We start from the raw sequence: 18,554 nt of genomic DNA, 5'->3' as shown, positions 1-18,554 counted from the left end.
GGGCGGGACGACAAGACACCCGGAAGTGACCTCTCTTCCCCAGGGCTGCCCCGGGGTGCAGTAGCCTCCGAGAGTCCCCGGCCATTCGTGACTGCGCTGCCCGCCTCCTCCTCGCCGATCATCATGGGAGTGAACGAGGCTTGGCTCTTCGTCTTCTTGGTCAGAGCCATCACTGCCCGGGGGCTGGGGGAGACCTGTGCTCGCTGCGCCACGGGAGCTGATGCCGCCTCACCGCATGCCCCTGCCCGGCTCCCGCTGCCTTGCCGGCAGCCAGCCTCATGCTGTCATCCCTGAGTTTCCCAGACCCGGGAGCGCCGGTACCTCCCAACTTGGCCAAAACGCCACACCTGACTTGGCTGTTCTTGTTGTGACTGTTTTACATGTTATTCAACTTGACACTGGAAGGGGGCAACACAAATTGTAAACACGTTCCTGGCGCTTTAATCCACTTTCAGAAACAAGCAAGCAAGGAGAGACAGGCTAGGGAGCCCCCAGAGTTCGGGCGCGGAGATGGTCCTGCTTGAGCACGAAGGGTTCTCCTAGCAAGTCCCCAGCACGCCTGTGATGAGACGATCCAGCTCTTAAGACGATGCTACGGTAGGCAGGAGAGCCCCTCAGCTCCGCCGAGGCAGTCACTGCTCTGAGAGAGACCACAGCTCAGTGCAGCCGCAGGTCCCCGGCACGCTGCTGCAGCCTCTCGCCACTGTCCTCCAGGTAACTCTGCCCTGCGGGCATCCGTCCGAAGGGGGCACTTCTCGCAAGCCTCAAACCGGTCCACGGGCACATGCATCTGAGAGCTCGGGGAGGCGGAAGAGTGCCAATCCAGCCGCGGCTTCAGGAGTTCCCCCTCACTCCTACACGAGGAGCAGGTGCCGACTTCTGTGAACACACCGCCGTGCAGTGCCTTCTCCAGAGCAACTCGTGGAGCACCCCGGCATTCGTGCCGCCCCTTCCCCGCCCCCAGCATCAACTCTCCTGGCCGGCTCGTCTCCCACAGCCTCCCTCACACGCACGCCTCTCTCTTTAGATATGCCTTCTGAACTATGAAAAGCACGCACAGCTGGAGGGGCATGGATGAGACGCGCTCCGATCCTTCACGAGTACAGATAGCTGTGCGGAACCAGGGAGACAGCAGGGCTGCACGTGTGGCATGGGCAGTGCCCTCTAATGGAGCTCTCAAAGTGTCCTGCGAGCAGCTAGGCCAGTACAGCTGTCTTTTATTTGCATGTTGGTACTCGAAGTCCATACAGCCAAGACGGCAAGCTTCAAAGATCAAAGAAAATACTTAAACTGAACGAGCTAGCCAGTCGTGGATTTGGGAAACACGAGAGTGCTATGGGCTCAAACGGTTGCGCACTTTTGGTGTGTGTGGAGGGGGGGGGGCGCTATTAATGACCTGTTTGTGTAATATACAGCTGATAATATGGATCTGCTTCCTTGAAACTGATTTCAGTGTTTGTCAGATGTCATTTCATCCCTGGGACTCTCGTGATCTAAAGCTAACACCGCCAGATGCCGGTAGACTGCAGGCGGGAAGGTATCTCACTAGGACTGGAGTTTGTGCAGTTTGTGGCATGCAGGTCGTCGTTGTAGGGGGTACCAACACTCTGATCTCTGTTTCTATGATTGGAAATGTGCCAACTATGTTACATATACGTGTGTGCAGTAAGTACGTTAAATATCACTGAGCTGATGTACCCCCAATATGATCCTAGGTCTAGAGGAGGGGGAGAAAGAACACACTATGTATGCAAGAAAACCTCTGAACTGACCTTTCAAATTTGTGAAATAGGTATAACTCAAATTTAGTTTTTCAAAGATGCTACACACATCAAATTTTCAGCGAACAATTGATTTCATTAACATTTTATTTTATTCGTCGCATTAGTTTATTCTTATTTCATTTTTCATAAATTCAAAAAATTTGAGTTATACCTATTTCACAAATTTGAAAGGTCAGTTCAGAAGTTTTCTTGCATACATAGTAATTGCATTAAATAACATATTTCTACCTGTTCTTTTCTATTTCCCATTGTTTTCTTTAACTTTCCATTCTTGTCCGTATGTGCGAATCTGTGTATAGTGTGTGTGTGCATCTGTGTGTGTGCCTGCCTGGGTGTGTGCGCATCTGTGTATGTGTGCGCCTGTGTATGTGTGCACATCTGTGTGTGTGTGTGTGCATTCCTGGGCGTATGTGCGCATCTGTGTGTGTGCGTGCCTGGATGTGTGTGCATCTGTGAGTGTGTGTGCCTGTGTATGTGCGCATCTGTGTGTGTGTGCGCCTGTGTATGTGTGCGCATCTGTGTGGGGTTGCGTGCCTGGGTGTGTGCATCTGTGTGTGTGTGTGCCTGTGTATGTGCGCATCTGTGTGTGTGTGCGTGCCTGGATGTGTGTGCATCTGTGAGTGTGTGTGCCTGTGTATGTGCGCATCTGTGTGTGTGTGCGCCTGTGTATGTGTGCGCATCTGTGTTGGGGTGCGTGCCTGGGTGTGTGCATCTGTGAGTGTGTGTGCCTGTGTATGTGCGCATCTGTGTGTGTGTGTGCGCGCCTGGATGTGTGTGCATCTGTGAGTGTGTGTGCCTGTGTATGTGTGTGCATCTGTGTGTGTGTGCGTGCCTGGATGTGTGTGCATCAGTGAGTGTGTGTGCCTGTGTATGTGCGCATCTGTGTGTGTGTGCGCCTGTGTATGTGTGCGCATCTGTGTGGGGGGGCGTGCCTGGGTGTGTGCATCTGTGAGTGTGTGTGCCTGTGTATGTGCGCATCTGTGTGTGTGTGTGCGCGCCTGTGTATGTGTGCACATCTGTGTGGGGGTGCGTGCCTGGGTGTGTGCATCTGTGAGTGTGTGTGCCTGTGTATGTGCGCATCTGTGTATGTGTGTGCGCGCCTGTGTATGTGTGCGCATCTGTGTGGGGGTGCGTGCCTGGGTGTGTGCATCTGTGAGTGTGTGTGCCTGTGTATGTGCGCATCTGTGTGTGTGTGTGCGCGCCTGTGTATGTGTGCGCATCTGTGTGGGGGTGCGTGCCTGGGTGTGTGCATCTGTGAGTGTTTGTGCCTGTGTATGTGCGCATCTGTGTGTGTGCGCGCCTGTGTATGTGTGCGCATCTGTGTGGGGGTGCGTGCCTGGGTGTGTACATCTGTGAGTGTGTGTGCCTGTGTATGTGCGCATCTGTGTGTGTGTGTGCGCGCCTGTGTATGTGTGCGCATCTGTGTGTGTGTGTGCGTGCCTGGATGTGTGTGCATCTGTGTGTGTGTGCGCCTGTGTTTGTGTGCGCATCTGTGTGGGGGTGCGTGCCTGGGTGCGTGCATCTGTGAGTGTGTGTGCCTGTGTATGTGCGCATCTGTGTGTGTGCGCGCGCCTGTGTATGTGTGCGCATCTGTGTGGGGGTGCGTGCCTGGGTGTGTGTGCATCTGTGCTGTAAATAACGGGTGCCAGGCTACATATTGTATAGTTGATGCAGTGCACAGGGTTAGTACAAGAGCGATGTGCACTAATGAACAGGTGTTAAAAAAAAAAAGACCTATATATCTACCATGGGCAAACATTTTTGGACTTGTCGGTGGGTGCAAAAGTGGACAGTGCCAATCTTCCACTGGCTGATAGGTCCTTAAATTAATGAGATTGTGTCACTTATCCTATTATCAAACTCGCTTGGGTCAGTGTGGGCCAGTTGATCATAACTCAGCCCAGCACTAAAAACGACGTTTTAGAGGCATTCTAAAGCAAATAAAATAAAAGATGGGATGGGATGAAAACTGAAGTTTATCTTGATTGAGACAAGTTGCCAGTCGGATAACACCAAGGGAAATGCATTACTTCTAGTCGTCCGGTATAGCTTAAATGCCACTTTATTGCCATGTATGGCACATCTAGATTATATCTCCAAGAGGGACAACAGGCTTGGGGTTAGGATGTAAAATTGTAGGCTTTCTAATTGGTGCTGACAAAAATGAAATGTGATGTTTAGATGCTGCTCTGTTAGTTTTTTTTCCTTATGTCACTGCTGTCATATGGTTTTATTTATTATTTTAAAGTGACTGTATTTATCCAGTCCATAATGGAGTCTGTCAATCATTGTAATTGCCTTTGTACAAATGTAGCAAAGTCTTTACTCAATTTACTGAATTTGGCAATGAAGGGCTGAGTTGGCCCTGCCATAAGGGCACAAGAGATTTCAGCAGCAGTCACTTAATGTGCAGAATGAGCTTACCAGTTGAGATAAAAATTTGTCATAAACAATGTCAATAGCTCTAACTTTTTAAAAGGCGAAACCGTTGCATTGTAAATGCTTGTTTTTATTGTATCCAGGAGGAAGATTTTTAATTTAAAAATCTCTGTGATCTCAAGAGACTGGATGGATGGTATAGCTTTCAGTCTCTTTATCTCGAGTTTAGCTTAATTTAACTGTTCTGGAGCATCCAGTTTTCAATGCCCTCAAATGGATGCCTAAATGCATGGAGGGTTTATGAATATTTTAAATACCTTTGTGAGTATTCTGTGCATGAATGTAGGAAGACCTCACGGTTGCAGCCTAAATCAAAAAAGTTGTGTAAAGTAAATATTGAATATGGCAGGACAAAAGTTGCTCACTAAGGTATATCACTCGTTACTGTACTTGGATTAGAGAGAAATGTCCGAACCTCACTAGCTACATGAAGTCACACAGAAGAGACTAAAACCAGCAATAGTAGCTGGTCCAACCCCAACAGAGAGACCCACCTCTCCTAGAGCATGGAATGGTTCTCAACATTGAAGGCTCCCAAGATGTCCATCATGGCTAAGAGAGAAGCTGCACCTTCATCCGTGCATTGAAGACCCTCTTCCCAGACGCAGAGTAATGCTGACTCTGTCCCATACACTTTGCATAAATCAGATTATATAGGGGACAAAATGTCCTTGCAATGTATGAAAGATTGCCATTAAATCACTACTACTATTTTCAGTTTTTTAGACAAAACTGGTAAGATTGTTATTGGATGAAAATTAACCGGCTCTGAGGTGGACACATTTTTTTTTAATATGAGGGGTGATCATGCGTTGTTTAGGTGATAAGGGGACAGTTGCCTTCTTAGTGAACATATTAAGAATATTTTTAATAATTGGGGCAAAACTGTCTGGATGTTGTTTAAGAAGCCAACATGGTGCAGGGTCTTGACTAGCATTAGTTAGTTTTATATTATCTAATAAACAGTGGACAAACTTTAATGTAACTGGTTGTAGATGGAAACCTTTGGATGGAGGTAAATGAGGAGTATTCATGCTACAAGCACGAGACAACTCATGGTGCTTAGCAGTCACAACCAAGTTTTTCTATTTTTATTATTTTTCCCAATAAAGTAATGGCCAAGAGTGTTGTAATGGTCTTAAAAGGGTAATAATGTAAACTTTAGTAGAATGTAGCATAGCAGAGTTAACCAGTTTCCAGTCCAGCTGTGTGATTAGTGTTTTCTCTACTTCATGCACCCAATAGGCTTTTTTATTTCCTTAAATTCTTTTTTATATATGGGATTGCCATTGTTTGCACAACAAAGGGAGGAGTGCCCAGTGTCTTCCAGAGAGCGGAAGAAAGAATCCATTGAAGGGTAAGGCTAGTGAGGGTAGGTACTGCAGGACTCCATGGAGTGTACCTCCCCGGGAGTGACCAACTGGGGCAGATACAAGCTCCAGGAAGACTAGTGCAAGCCAGAGACGCACACACTGGGTTTATCTGAACTACTAGCAGATGATTCTATTGAGAAGGCTGTTCTCTCATTGCTCTTTTACTCCGCTCCTGCTTCCATCAGTGTTAATGCTGCAGACCGGGAATATCAACATTAATACCCAGATTCCCAGTTGCACAGTACTAGAGTAAAAGTAAAATTGCATGTGATTTTACTATGACCCAATGGTAATTCTGCAGCAGCACTAAAATGACAAGTAAGATCCCAGAGGAGTAAAGGAGGGAAGGGGAACTTGTGTTCAAGCAAATACAAGTAGAAAAAAAGCAGAAGGAAGCTTGGTTGCTATTGCAGCCAAAGCCTCATGCTATTTTCCACCCACTAGGAATTAGGTGGAGCAGAATTCCATGAGGGAATTTCACTCCGCCTGACCCGCACTCAAATCCTAAGTATACATGTTTAGCTACTTGCCCTATGGATATGTTAGTGCACTCAGTGTTGTACTATAAACTGGAGAAGGTGCTGGTCCCAGAGATTGGCAGCTGACCAACCATTCATAATAATGTTATTATAATTATAGTATTTTTTAAATTTTAAATTGCAAAGATACCCAGCTGGGGTTTCCAGTGCTCTGCATACTAGGTAAAGTATCTTGGCCAATGATATAGGAGAAAAATTAGAAGACACACTTTTTCAAAAGACGCTAAGGGGTCGACATCTTCTCATCGAGTTGGGAAAAACGTTCCACAACTTGGGACTCAGATAAGTAAAACAGCAATTGCACAGAGATTGCAATTGGTGGAATGGAGTGAATCGCTGGGGACTTAGTGTTTTACCAACAGCCTCAGAATACTGGGGACCTATGTTGGACATGGTTTGATGCATATAGAAGAGAGCTTTGACCTAGATACGTTTTTCCTCCAGAAGCCAGTGGAGGTCTTGAAAGAGATTGGACATAGAGTAACGTTTGGGGAGCTGGTATAACAGTCTGACTGCCGTATTCTGGACCACCTATAGATATTTGAGTAAAGTCTTAGAGGCCCTGAGATAAAGAATGCTGCCGTAGTCCAATCTTGACAGAATCAGGGCCTGAATAACAGTTAATTGAACAGAAAATGGTAGTATCCAGAGAATTTCTTTTATCCATTTTAAGACAGTAAAACAGGTAGAGGATAGCTTGGGAATTTGAGATGTCATTGACAGTTCGTTACCGAAACAGAAACTTACGTTTTTCACCGTAGAGACAGGACCTGGAGGACTTCTAATAGTGGCAGGTCAGGGATGTGGTCACCACAGTTGGGGGTATTACCTACTAGCAAAAACTCTATCTTATCTCCATTTAGTTTCAAAAAATTGTTACATGTCCAGGTGGCTACCTTCAGAGGACAGGTGTTCAAAGTGTCTGAGCCATGATACTCATTAAGATGATCTGGGTGTCATCAGAACAGGAGAACAAAGAGAGGCCACAGCCTTCCCCAATATTAGCCAGCGGATGCACATAAAAGTTAAACAGCATCGGGCTCAGAGTGGAGTCCTTGGGGACTCCAGAGGGGAGAGAGCAACACCTGAAGGTAAAATTGGTGGAGAAAACCTGAAAAGTCCTGTCATGCAAAAATGAAGCCAGTGAGGTCAGTGCTAGATCATGGAGACCCATGTCCTCTAGTCTTTTTAAGAGCAGCTTTTGACATACAGTGCCTAAAGATGCGTTAGGTCAAGCAAGATTAGTGCAGCTGTACTGCCACTATCTAGATGAAGTCTGAGATGCTCTATTACTCCAAGCAAGGTGTATTCAGTGCTGTAATCAGCCCTAAATGTAGGTTGTGAGGGTGAAGGAGCTCATGCGCTTCCACACATGATGAGATTGTCTGGTGCACGTGTTTTACAGAATTTGTAGAACAGGGGAAGTAGCGACATTGGTCTATAATTCGGCCAATTTGTAGGATCTAAATTAGGCTTCTTGAGTAGGGACAGAAGCAAAGCCTGTTTTCAAGCTTTAGGGTTATAGACCTCTCGAAGTAAAGAATTAGAAAGGGCAGTCATTATTTGCAGAAATTCAGAGCTGAGTTTGCTCTCATAGAACAGGGGTAGGGGGTCCAAAGGAAACCTAGGGGCACATGCATCAACCTATTTAGGAAGTGCAAACGGTGCGAATCGGTAAATTCGGCCGTTTGAGCTTCCTAAATACGTTTTTGGGATGCATGAAACAATTTTTCAAAATTCGCTTTTTTTTTGCATTTCCTAAAAATGAGAATGCATTTAAGGAATCGCATTTGTGCGATTCCTTAAATGCAATGCATCATTTTTTTTAAAAATGCTAATTTTGAAACAGGAAGTGCAAATTAACACGAGGTTGACCCTTGTGTTAATTTGCGAAATTGTTTCAAAAAGCACAAAAATGCATTTTGAAAAGTGTCATGTTACAGACACACATGTCCTTAGGACATGTGAAACATGCACTTTAAAATACATTTCAGGGGTGCAGGGGGGGTCCTTTGGACCCCCCTCTGCACCCTTGCAATGCATCAACAAATTGCAATTTCCTAAAAAAAGAAATGCAAAACGGCATTGATTCTTATGGGCCTCTAGGCCCATAGGAATCAATGTAATGCCATTCCTTAATTGCGATTCGCAATTAAGGAATCGCAAATTCCGAAATTTAAGAAATCCTAAAAAAAATTAGGATTTCTTGATGCATAGGATTTTGCAATTCCTAAATAGCGATTCCTTAATTTTCGCTATTTAGGAAATGCAAAATCCTACAATGATGCATGTGCCCCCTAGACTTTATTCAGGTAACCAAAGTTAGGAAGGAAGGAAATTCAATGGGAGAGAAGGAATTTAAGCATTGATTGAGACAAATTCCAAAAGGAGTATCACTGTCTGATTCTTTTGGAGCATCACCTACCAAAGCCCCAGTCACCCTGTGTTCAGACTGAGAGGTCCAGGATATTGAAGGTAAAAAGGCCTGAATATCTGCCACCTTTTTTCCAAAACAGCAAGCCAGTTCTTCACATTGCAGGTGTGAAAGGGAGAAGGGGGGTATCTTTCCAGGGTCATATAGCTGTTTAATCACTCTGAATAGAGTTTTGGGACATTTCTGTAGCTCGGGTAGATCGGCAAACTTTATGATATTCTTTCAGAGCTAATCTGTATTCAAGTTTGTCTTCCTTGTCATGGTGTTTTCACCGAATCCTTTGCAGATGCTTACATTGCTTCTGACCTCTCCCGGAGAGCATCATTAAAACATGTGGCTGGAGGAAGCAGTTTGGCCTCAGTGATAAGTTTAACCAGCAAAGCCGAATACAGTTATGAACCTTATACAGGTCCGAATCAACTGACTGACTCAAACTGGGCAATTAGTCCTGTAGTGAGGAATTAAGAGTAGGAGAATTTAGTCTTGAGTCTTGAAAGAATTGTAGGACTCAAGGGCAGTGTTGTTACTGGGGAAGAAATTGTAACTGAAAATGGTACAGAAAAATAATAAAGGTTGCACATATTTGGCAGATGGGGTTCAGGTTAGGGGAAATGTTTAACATGTCCGTAAGGAAGAGGATGTGGTCTTACAGATGGTCAGAGCTGCCGACCTTGGAACTGGGAACCAGGTTTGAGTCTTGGAGTCAACATCTTGGGGACAAATCACTTAATCTACCCGTGCCTAAAAACATGGATGTGACCTTGTGTAATTTATCTGGTGCACATGCAAAGTGCTCTAATACCTTTGGGTCGAGTTTGTGTCATATAAAAGTGCCAAAAACAAAACAAAAAAAAGTACCAGGTCTCTTCAGATACGCAAGAGTATTTAGGGCCATTAGGGCCTGAAGCAGCTGAGAGGAGTTGCTGCTTTCCTTCGAGAGGCATGGTGTGGTTCATACTAGGATTCCCAGTGGGAGTTATCGATGATGCCCCTTGAGTACAAGACTTGGGAAGCTCCTGCCTCTTGATCCTTCTTGACCTTTCTCCAGCCTTTGATACTGTGAACTATCACACACTAAAATCAAAGAATGAGAATTGAAGGCATAATACTTAATTGGTTTGAATCTTACCTCATGGGGAGATTTCAGATGATTAAAATTGAAAACTCTCTCAACTCCAAAGGCTGTGGATCAAGGTGTCCCTAACGCTCTATCCTTGCTCCAACCCTATTTAATCTTTACATTGAGCCTCTTGGATACCTAATAAAAGAGGCTGGGATCCTTTATCACCTCTATGCTGACGACACCCAACTACACTCAAGGCATCCTCTGCACACAAAATCTCACTTCTCGGCACCACCCTCAACTCCATCTAAGAATGGATGATGTCTCATCACCTGAAACTGAATCCCTTTAAAATTGAATGACTTCTTTTTTCGACCTCAAACGCTCTACCCCCTTTTCAATTGCAAATGAATAATCTAAAGATTATTAATAGTAAACCTACCATCATTGACAGTGCCAAATCCCCAAGAGTCATTCTGGACAAAAGACTTAACCTACAAAAATTCCAAATCAACACCACTGCCAAGAATCCATGCTTCCAACTACGCCGTCTCTGTGGTATCCGAAACTTCATTCCTGAGCAAGATCTGGAAACTCTTGTCCAATCTTTATCACTCTCCAGACTGGATTACTGTAATTCTCTCCTTGCAGGCCTCGCCAAGACCCACCTATCTCCTTTAAAATCCATCCTCCATTCAGCTGTGCATTTCATCTACAGGGTCAAAAGAAATTACCATATCACACCTATGCTGTTAACTCTTCACTGGCTTCCTATTGAAGCTAGGGCCATATAAAAGATTGCTTTTATCACCCATAAAACCATTCACACTTCCACCCCTCACTATCTAGCAAGCAAACTCAATTCATCAGGTGGCTCTATACCTTCAGGAAATGCTGAAAATCTGCTGCTCGAATCGAACTTCCAACTTTCAAAAGGGAAAAACATGTGGTGCAATCCTTCTCAGGTAATGCAACTAGTATTCTTAGTATTATTATTATTATTGGGAATTTGCTACCTCCAAACCATTGCACCGCCAACTCTGTTCAGATCTTCAAAATGGACTTTAAATCTATCTTCTTTCAAAGACATTTCAGTAACACTACTCGCCAAGATCTCCACCAGGCATATGTCCTCACAGTTAATGGCCTGACCCTGACACCTTCGAGAGATACAATGACCTTTCCACTTCAACTCTGTAAATATGTAATTTATATTTATGTAAACCTGATCGCTTTAATTTTTCTAAATATGTAATTTGTAATGATTATGGAATTTGTGAATAGGTAACTCTCACCATGAGTAATCGTAATTGCTATACGTATTGCCACCTACTGCCACGTTTCTTGAAATTTCTCATGTAACTTTCTTTACTCTATTGTAAACAGTGGTGGAGCGTGGGCAGGGCCACAGATGCGGTTGCCCCAAGCGCAAAAGTCTTAGGGGCGCAAAATTTGAAAAGAAAAAATATTGGTATTAGTAGCTTTCTCTGATTTCGACATATCATTGAGGATTCTTTTTTCCCATTTCGGGGCATTAAGGGCCATATGTATCAAGCCTTTTGCGATTCGTTAAGGCCGAAATTCGCGAATCGCAAACAGCCTTTTTTCTGATTTTGAAATGTATGAAAAATTAGCAAAATAAGGAATCGCAAAAAATTGTGATTCCTTATTTTGCTTAAGCATTTAAGGAATCGCAATTTTGCGATTCCTTAAATGCTATGTATGAAGCTTTTCAAAAATGCGAATTCAGGTTTAGAAATCGCAAATTACCACCAACTTCTAGTTGGTGGTAATTTGCGATTTCTTGTAAATATGCACAATTGTGCATTTGTGAGGGTGGCATATGACGCACATACATGCCCATTGGGCATGTATGTGCGCCATATGCACACACATGTAATTTTCAGGGGTGCAGCAGGGTGTCCTTGAGACACCCCTGCACCCTTGAAATAATTCTCAAATTGCGATTAGCAAATTGCGAATTCGCAAATTGAGAATTATTTCACAGTCATTTCTATGGGCCTCCTGGCGAATTCGCAAATAAGGAAAAATTGGAAATCGCTAAAAAAAAGCGATTTTCTACATACATACCATTTTGAGATTTCTAAATAGCGATTCCTTAAAAATCGCTATTTAGAAATCGCAAATGGTGATGATGATACATATGGCCGGCCCTAGATGATTTGCCTGGAATGGTGAGGTTACTGTGACATATGAGCCCCCTAGACTTGTGTATTGAAGCTGTAGCCCGCATGCCCTTCCTGGACGCCCTCGTCTGGAAGCCTGTCCTCAGGTTAGGTGAGCTGCGCTGCTGTGCTTTCCTCCCGAGGTCTGGACTAGATTGTTGACAGCGCTCCATGGTGTCCCTTCTGAGGAGGCATACGGACTGCACATGCGCAGTTGACGGACCAGAATTGAGTGGATACACCTAAAGGCTTTCTTCCTAAGCCCAGCCAGGAGAACGGAGGAGCAAGTGCGTCCTGCTGGGGTACAGGGTGTGTGCTGGGTGCTGCATGTGAGTCGCTCTCCTGCTGTTTTTACTACATGCACTTACTACATGTGGCCGGGTGCCAAGTTTGTCCGGGCAGGGGGAACATCGGTCAGGTGCCACAAACCCCGTAGATTCAGTTTTATAGTCAATGGAGTGCATTCTGGGATTTGTAGTTTACTGGATCCTATTCTGGGTGCACTTTAGTTACAGTTACCACTGTTACTTGGTGTGCAGCCCATGTCTAATGAGGAGGACCTTTGGCCCTTAATTTTATTAACCTCCACATGCAAGAGACACTTGAACTGTGCCCGAACAGCTTCCCATGCCTGTTTAAACAGCAGTGGAGCACCAGTAGTTCCAGTTCAGGTGCCGTGCATTGGGAGGATGAGGCACTCCCCTCTCCGTTGTCCCCACTCCCCATGACTTTATTAGGTGTAAATGTTTGACCACATCCTCCTGCTCTCTACTCCTGTGAGGGGAGGATGGTTCTCTTTGTGGACAGTGTTCTGTTATATTTATTTATAAGACCACACATGTACCAAATGTTTCATGGTGCTAAACAAAAGTGGGTAAATATTGAGGGAATGAAAAGTCAGATTAAAAGAAGAGCGGCCAGTATGCCCAGCATTACAAACCTTGTTTGAATATCCATATTTAGGTTTCGCCTACACAGTGCTTGCGCTGTGTTTGTGAAAGCTTTTGTATTGAATATATCTTAAAAAAGGCTTTCATCCCGCTTTCTGGCTTTCATTGCTTTTCAATGTTTCCGGGGTTTGCCACTTACTTTTCCTCCATTTCTATTGGCTGTAGCATTTTTTCTTATATTTACCAATGCTATTCCCTCCTGTAGCTTCTCTTATCAGTTTCCCATCTGCAAAGTACTGTATCCATCCAGTTTTGGAGAACTATTTTCTTTCGATTTTGCCTGCACAGCACTATAATTTTAAGTGATCACACACAAACACTGGATACAAGTGATGCACAGAAACATTGCAGCGTTCTCTATGCACTGATTTTTATGCTGTGGAGATCCGCCGATGTAGCTGTTATTGTTTTCCCTGCTCCAGACAAGTGAGCACAGCCTAGTGCCACCCGGCTACAAGGCGGAACATACTTGAGTGAGGCTAGCGTGCACTCAGTTGTCCCCCCGGGGCCACCAAGACTTGAACCGGTATCCCAAGCTCCCAAGTCAGCAGCTCTGGGTCACGCACCACATCCTACAGCACGGTTCTCCACAGGCCCGGTTCTAGGGGGTGGGCGGGGCTGGCCAGGCCCACCCAAATATAAGCCTGGCCCAGCCAAACATGAGCCTTGACCCTGACAGTAAATCTACCACCGATGTACAACAATAAAAAATGTTCAGATAACTGGTGATTTATGATCCTGCTGGAGAGCAATCATTTGTCTGTTGGTAGTTTTTAAATGTAGATAAACTTTATTTTATGTGGATAGCTTAGTGGGTTACTGACTTTGTCACAGAGATTATTGTGTTACTTGCAGTTCAGAAGTCCCTATCCTAACATAGGACAGTGAACTATGAACTGTCATTAAAGAGCTGCATACAAACTTCACTTTCTTGTGATATAGTTAGAACTTCCCCAGTCTTTCATTATTTTAATGTTGCTAAAAAGAGTTTATCAGTAAAGCCAACCCCCAACCACAGTAGTACTCTTTAAATCCTGAGTTTGTGCTTCTCCGGACCAAACTCTCGTTTAATATATTGCGAACCTGAACGGATGACATGTGATTTCTACACCATGACATGCCCCTTAAACTAATTTATTGTCTCTGTATAAAGTGTGAATGATGTAAAGTACTTTGACACCCTACACTGATATGAGTAGCGCTACACAACAAATGAAATGCATATGAGAGACTGGCAACGGCGAGATGAGGAACACTGGTGGAGGGTGGTAGTGAGGGAATCCGAGGAGTAGTTCATGGGCTGGGGGTGGAGCTACAGAGAGATGAGGGCCACTAGTGGAAGGTGGTAGTGAGGGAATCTGAGGAGAAGGTCATGAAGGGGAGGGACTACGTAGAGACGAAGGGCACTGTGGGAGGGTTGTAGTAAAGACATCTATGGATAAAGAGCTCATTGGTGGGGTGCCAAAAAAGACTTTCGCCCCAGCACTAAAGCCCTCCCTGTCATGGCCTTTCTGTTTTTATTTATTTAATTAACAGTTGGGTGATTAGGAAAACTGTGGAGCATACTTTAAAGTGCATGCTACTTACATTTACTGCTATATTCAAGGTTTTAAGTTTGACGGTGATTTTACAAATGTTTTTTACCAGGAATAATGAAAGTGGAACCGGATGGTGGCTGGTATGGGGCTGCAGACCAAGATCAGCTGTGAGAGAAGGTGCACGGGAGAGGGGTGGTAAAAAAGTGGATAATCAAGCCTGTAAGGGAGTGCGCTGCAGAGTCAGGGGTGAGGTGGAGGTAGTAATGAAGAGGGATTCTCGCTGAAGGCTCGGACAGAGGGTGCCCAAGTAGTGTCACTTGGCTGATACTCTCAACTTAGAAACCTCCTCTTCCCATCAAATGGACATTACATGGAGAAAAAAAACACCTTTTGAGAGTTATAACATTTAGAAAGAGATTTGGAAAAGATTGTGCTTTCCTGGGCCAAGTAACACTAAGGAGAGATAAAGGAGGGCCCAGAAGCAGTCCTGGCTAGACATAAGCAACAAATCGGGCCCGCAGTGGCCCACCCAAATGTATCCTTGGCCCACCCACATAAAACTTCCTGGAGCCGGGCCTGGTTCTCCAGCTCCTTCAGAGGACCACCAGGGCATAGATAGAGCACACGAAGCAGAGCGCCTTAGTTGCATTCCGGCCCTGTCCTCTCTGTTCTGTTAGTGCATGACAAGCTGTGACTGCGCCAGCAGACTGCAGCTGCCTCTTCCAGTGTGAATTGTTAGGCTCACTTGGTACCTTTATAAATCATCCGTGAAACATTGTTGGCTGCAGTGAGATAGTTGAATAGGACAATAAAGATAAAATGATTCCCTTTTTTAGATTGCTTAACGTCTTCTTTAATATTCTATCACATCCAATAGAAGAGACTCGGGATAGTGTTTTCAAGGCAAACTGCTGTTTTGATCATTAAGCTCATACCTTCATTTGTTAGTCCTGTGAGTCTATTTTGATGTGACATTTGACTGTTTTTTTGTTTGCTATAAAGTGTATATATCTTAATTGTCTCAAACGTACACTGAAACATAAGGCAGGCTAATGCTTTCAAATCGTTGCTGATAGCAAATACATTTTACATCTGCTTGACCCTTTTGGTAAATTCATTTTGCTTATAACCGGCATGCTCTTTTTCTGATTTAATGGATTGAATCTAAGGTAATCTCGTTGTGGCTGACCCGCGGGCAATGGGGACTCTCATCCTGCCTGTCCATTTTTGTGAGCTCTTCCGAAACATGTCCTGTGTGATTAAAAAGTGGTGTGCCTGCACCAATCAGCGGGTCTTTGCATGCCAGTCACAATTCTTTAATTCCCTGCGTGTTAGGTTAACGTCCTCCTGATGGTCCTCATATGTATGTTCTTTGCTATCATTTTTTTAAATACATATTTTAGGTGACCCTTGCTGGGTCGGAGAGCCCATTGTTCCTAAATACAACACTGTAGATTCTGAACAGTTATTGTACTAGTTTAGTGTCAAAGGTCAAAGAAGGGCTCTTCAGGGAAACAGAAATAATAGTGTCTGAGGGAAGGAAGGGAATGTTATTGAGTGATTCTTCATTCGGATGTCAGCGGTTTTTCTACACAGTAATCCACCACCAGCGTTTCATTTTACAGTCCAGTAAAAAGTGCAGTTTTTTAGAACTATAACCGAACATATTAGAATAATGTTAGCATGACTTGTGTTGTGACAAATGCAAAAATAACAGTTGATGGACAGAATGCAGAACAATGTCATACATTCACCCCAGTACAGAGATCTGGGTAACAGTTGAGGGACAGAATGCAGAACAATGTCATACATTCACCCCAGTACAGAGATCTGGGTAACAGTTGAGGGACAGAATGCAGAACAATGTCATACATTCACCCCAGTACAGAGATCTGGGTAACAGTTGAGGGACAGAATGCAGAACAATGTCATACATTCACCCCAGTACAGAGATCTGGGTAACAGTTGAGGGACAGAATGCAGAACAATGTCATACATTCACCCCAGTACAGAGATCTGGGTAACAGTTGAGGGACAGAATGCAGAACAATGTCATACATTCACCCCAGTACAGAGATCTGGGTAACAGTTGAGGGACAGAATGCAGAACAATATCATACATTCACCCCAGTACAGAGCTGGTTGTGACTTCAGTTTGTTGTTCAACGTGAAGTTCAAGGAAGGTGTGGCATGGAAAGAGAGAAATATTTAAAATTAGCCATATTTGTCCTTTCTAAGATTTCTTCCTGTGTATCCATTCTATGATCTGAACCATCAAATCTCCATTTCACTACATAGATTTCTGCAACTTGTGTTCTTAAGTGTGATTAATTTGAGGGATAGGAAGTATGTGAGTATATCTCTCATTTTAGTTCACATTCAGAGCATTGCTACAGGCCTAGAAGCCAGAAAGGTTCCAGCACTCAGATGAGGTTCACGTTATTTCAAGTGCTCAGTTTCATGACGTTTAGCATGTTTTAAACATCTCAAGATGAAGTTACAAGTGAGCAAATTAATTGTGAGCACAGAAGAAAGAGAACCCGAAGTGAAATCCGTTGGCTGATGGAAAAAAATGACTCAAAATGCAGTATGCCTCACAGGTTGGGTTTGCATTGTTAGCAGTGAAAGGAGTAAAGCCATAAAATGACATGCATTTATTTATTTTTAGGTTTCGCCTACACAGCGCTTGCAGCTGTGTTTGTGAAAGCTTTTGTGTTGAATATATCTTACAAGGGACTTGCATACCGCATCTCAGGAGAAACTATAAAGTGAAGGCCAGTTGCAACAAGCATTGGTAATGCTTCTGTTTAGCCTATGTGATTGATAATAGGCAGTTTATTGTTGTAAGTTGAAGCTTAGTGAGCAGTTGTGCAATATAAGTTACTGAAACCTTAATGCTTTCTAGGCCACTGCATTTTCCTTTTTTTTAGCACTGTGAATATGTTGAAAGCTATGATCCTCCTTTACACATGCCTTTCTCCATAAACAAGTCATAACACTTAACGGAGTTTCAGTAACTTATACTGCACAGCTGTTCACTAAGCTACAACTTGTAACAAAATACAGCTTATTATTGACCACATATACGAAACTGATATATTACCAATGCTTGTTTGAGGATATAAAGGAATTAAGATCAAGTCTTAGACGAAGATGTATTAGAGCGATCCACTCCATTGAAGTAAAAAACTGAACATCTCCCTCTACTGCGCCTCTGTTTCCTTTATCTAGGGACTGGACTGGTGAAAATGACTAATTACGTGCTAACTCATCGGGTTAGGGGGTGCAATACTTGCCTTGCTCCGGGCTCTGGTACCCCACATTACGCCACTGATTGGAAGGAGCTCTGACATCCCTGGGAAGTAGTGGCTGCTACCGGCCAGGGGTGGTGGGGAAGTGGGGAAGGGCAACGAGGGAGGGAGGAATAAAAAATATATATATACTTACTTCTTTACCGGTGTACTGCCGGCAACCGCCTCTTCTTTCTCTGTTCTCCTCTCGTTAGGAAGCACGCAGCCTCCCAGAATCCCCTAACCAATCACAACGCCGCATTAGCAGAGTTGTGATTGGCCTGAGCGCCCTGGTTCGGCGCATAGACAGGACTGCCAGGCTGTGCATGTTCTCCACCCAGTTTGTAATACAGCCTGCTTGGAGAACGTGCAGAATGCGCATGACGCTTTGGCTGGCTTGAGGCGGCTTTAGGTGCTGCCACCACTTCTCCCCCCTAGGGTGACCAACCGTCCGTAAATTTCACGGACTGTCCGTTATTTTAGTATGATGTCCACAAGGCGTCCGTAATTTGCACAAGGCGTCCGTAATTTGGGGATCTCAAATTACGGACGCCTTACAGACATCATACTAAAATCGAAATGGGAAATCTGAGTAAGGAATGCAGTTTCCCATGCGAGAGGCCCCGTGAGTTTAAGAGTTTTCACTCGGGGCCTCTCGCAGTTATCTTTTAAACTAAAGAGGCTGCCTGCAGAGGCCCCTCCCGGACCTCCCTCGTGCAGACTGTTAGTGACCCATTGTCATTCTGAGAGTGCAGCTGATTAGCACTTATAGAATGACAATGGGCCCATTTGTAGTGACAGCATATGGTGTGCCTTCTCCTGCATGGGACTGTCTATGGCAAAGCATTCTGCTTTTGTCTTGGCGCCATGCTGGAGAAAATAAAAATTAAATAACTAACAGCGTTTTCACTGTACATTTAAAAGACAGATTTCAACATACAAATAAAAAAATACTATT

The sequence above is a fragment of the Lissotriton vulgaris genome, chromosome 2_1 (genome assembly GCF_964263255.1).
Source record: "Lissotriton vulgaris chromosome 2_1, aLisVul1.2, whole genome shotgun sequence".
Lineage (NCBI taxonomy): Eukaryota > Metazoa > Chordata > Amphibia > Caudata > Salamandridae > Lissotriton > Lissotriton vulgaris.
This window is presented reverse-complemented; position numbering follows the sequence as displayed.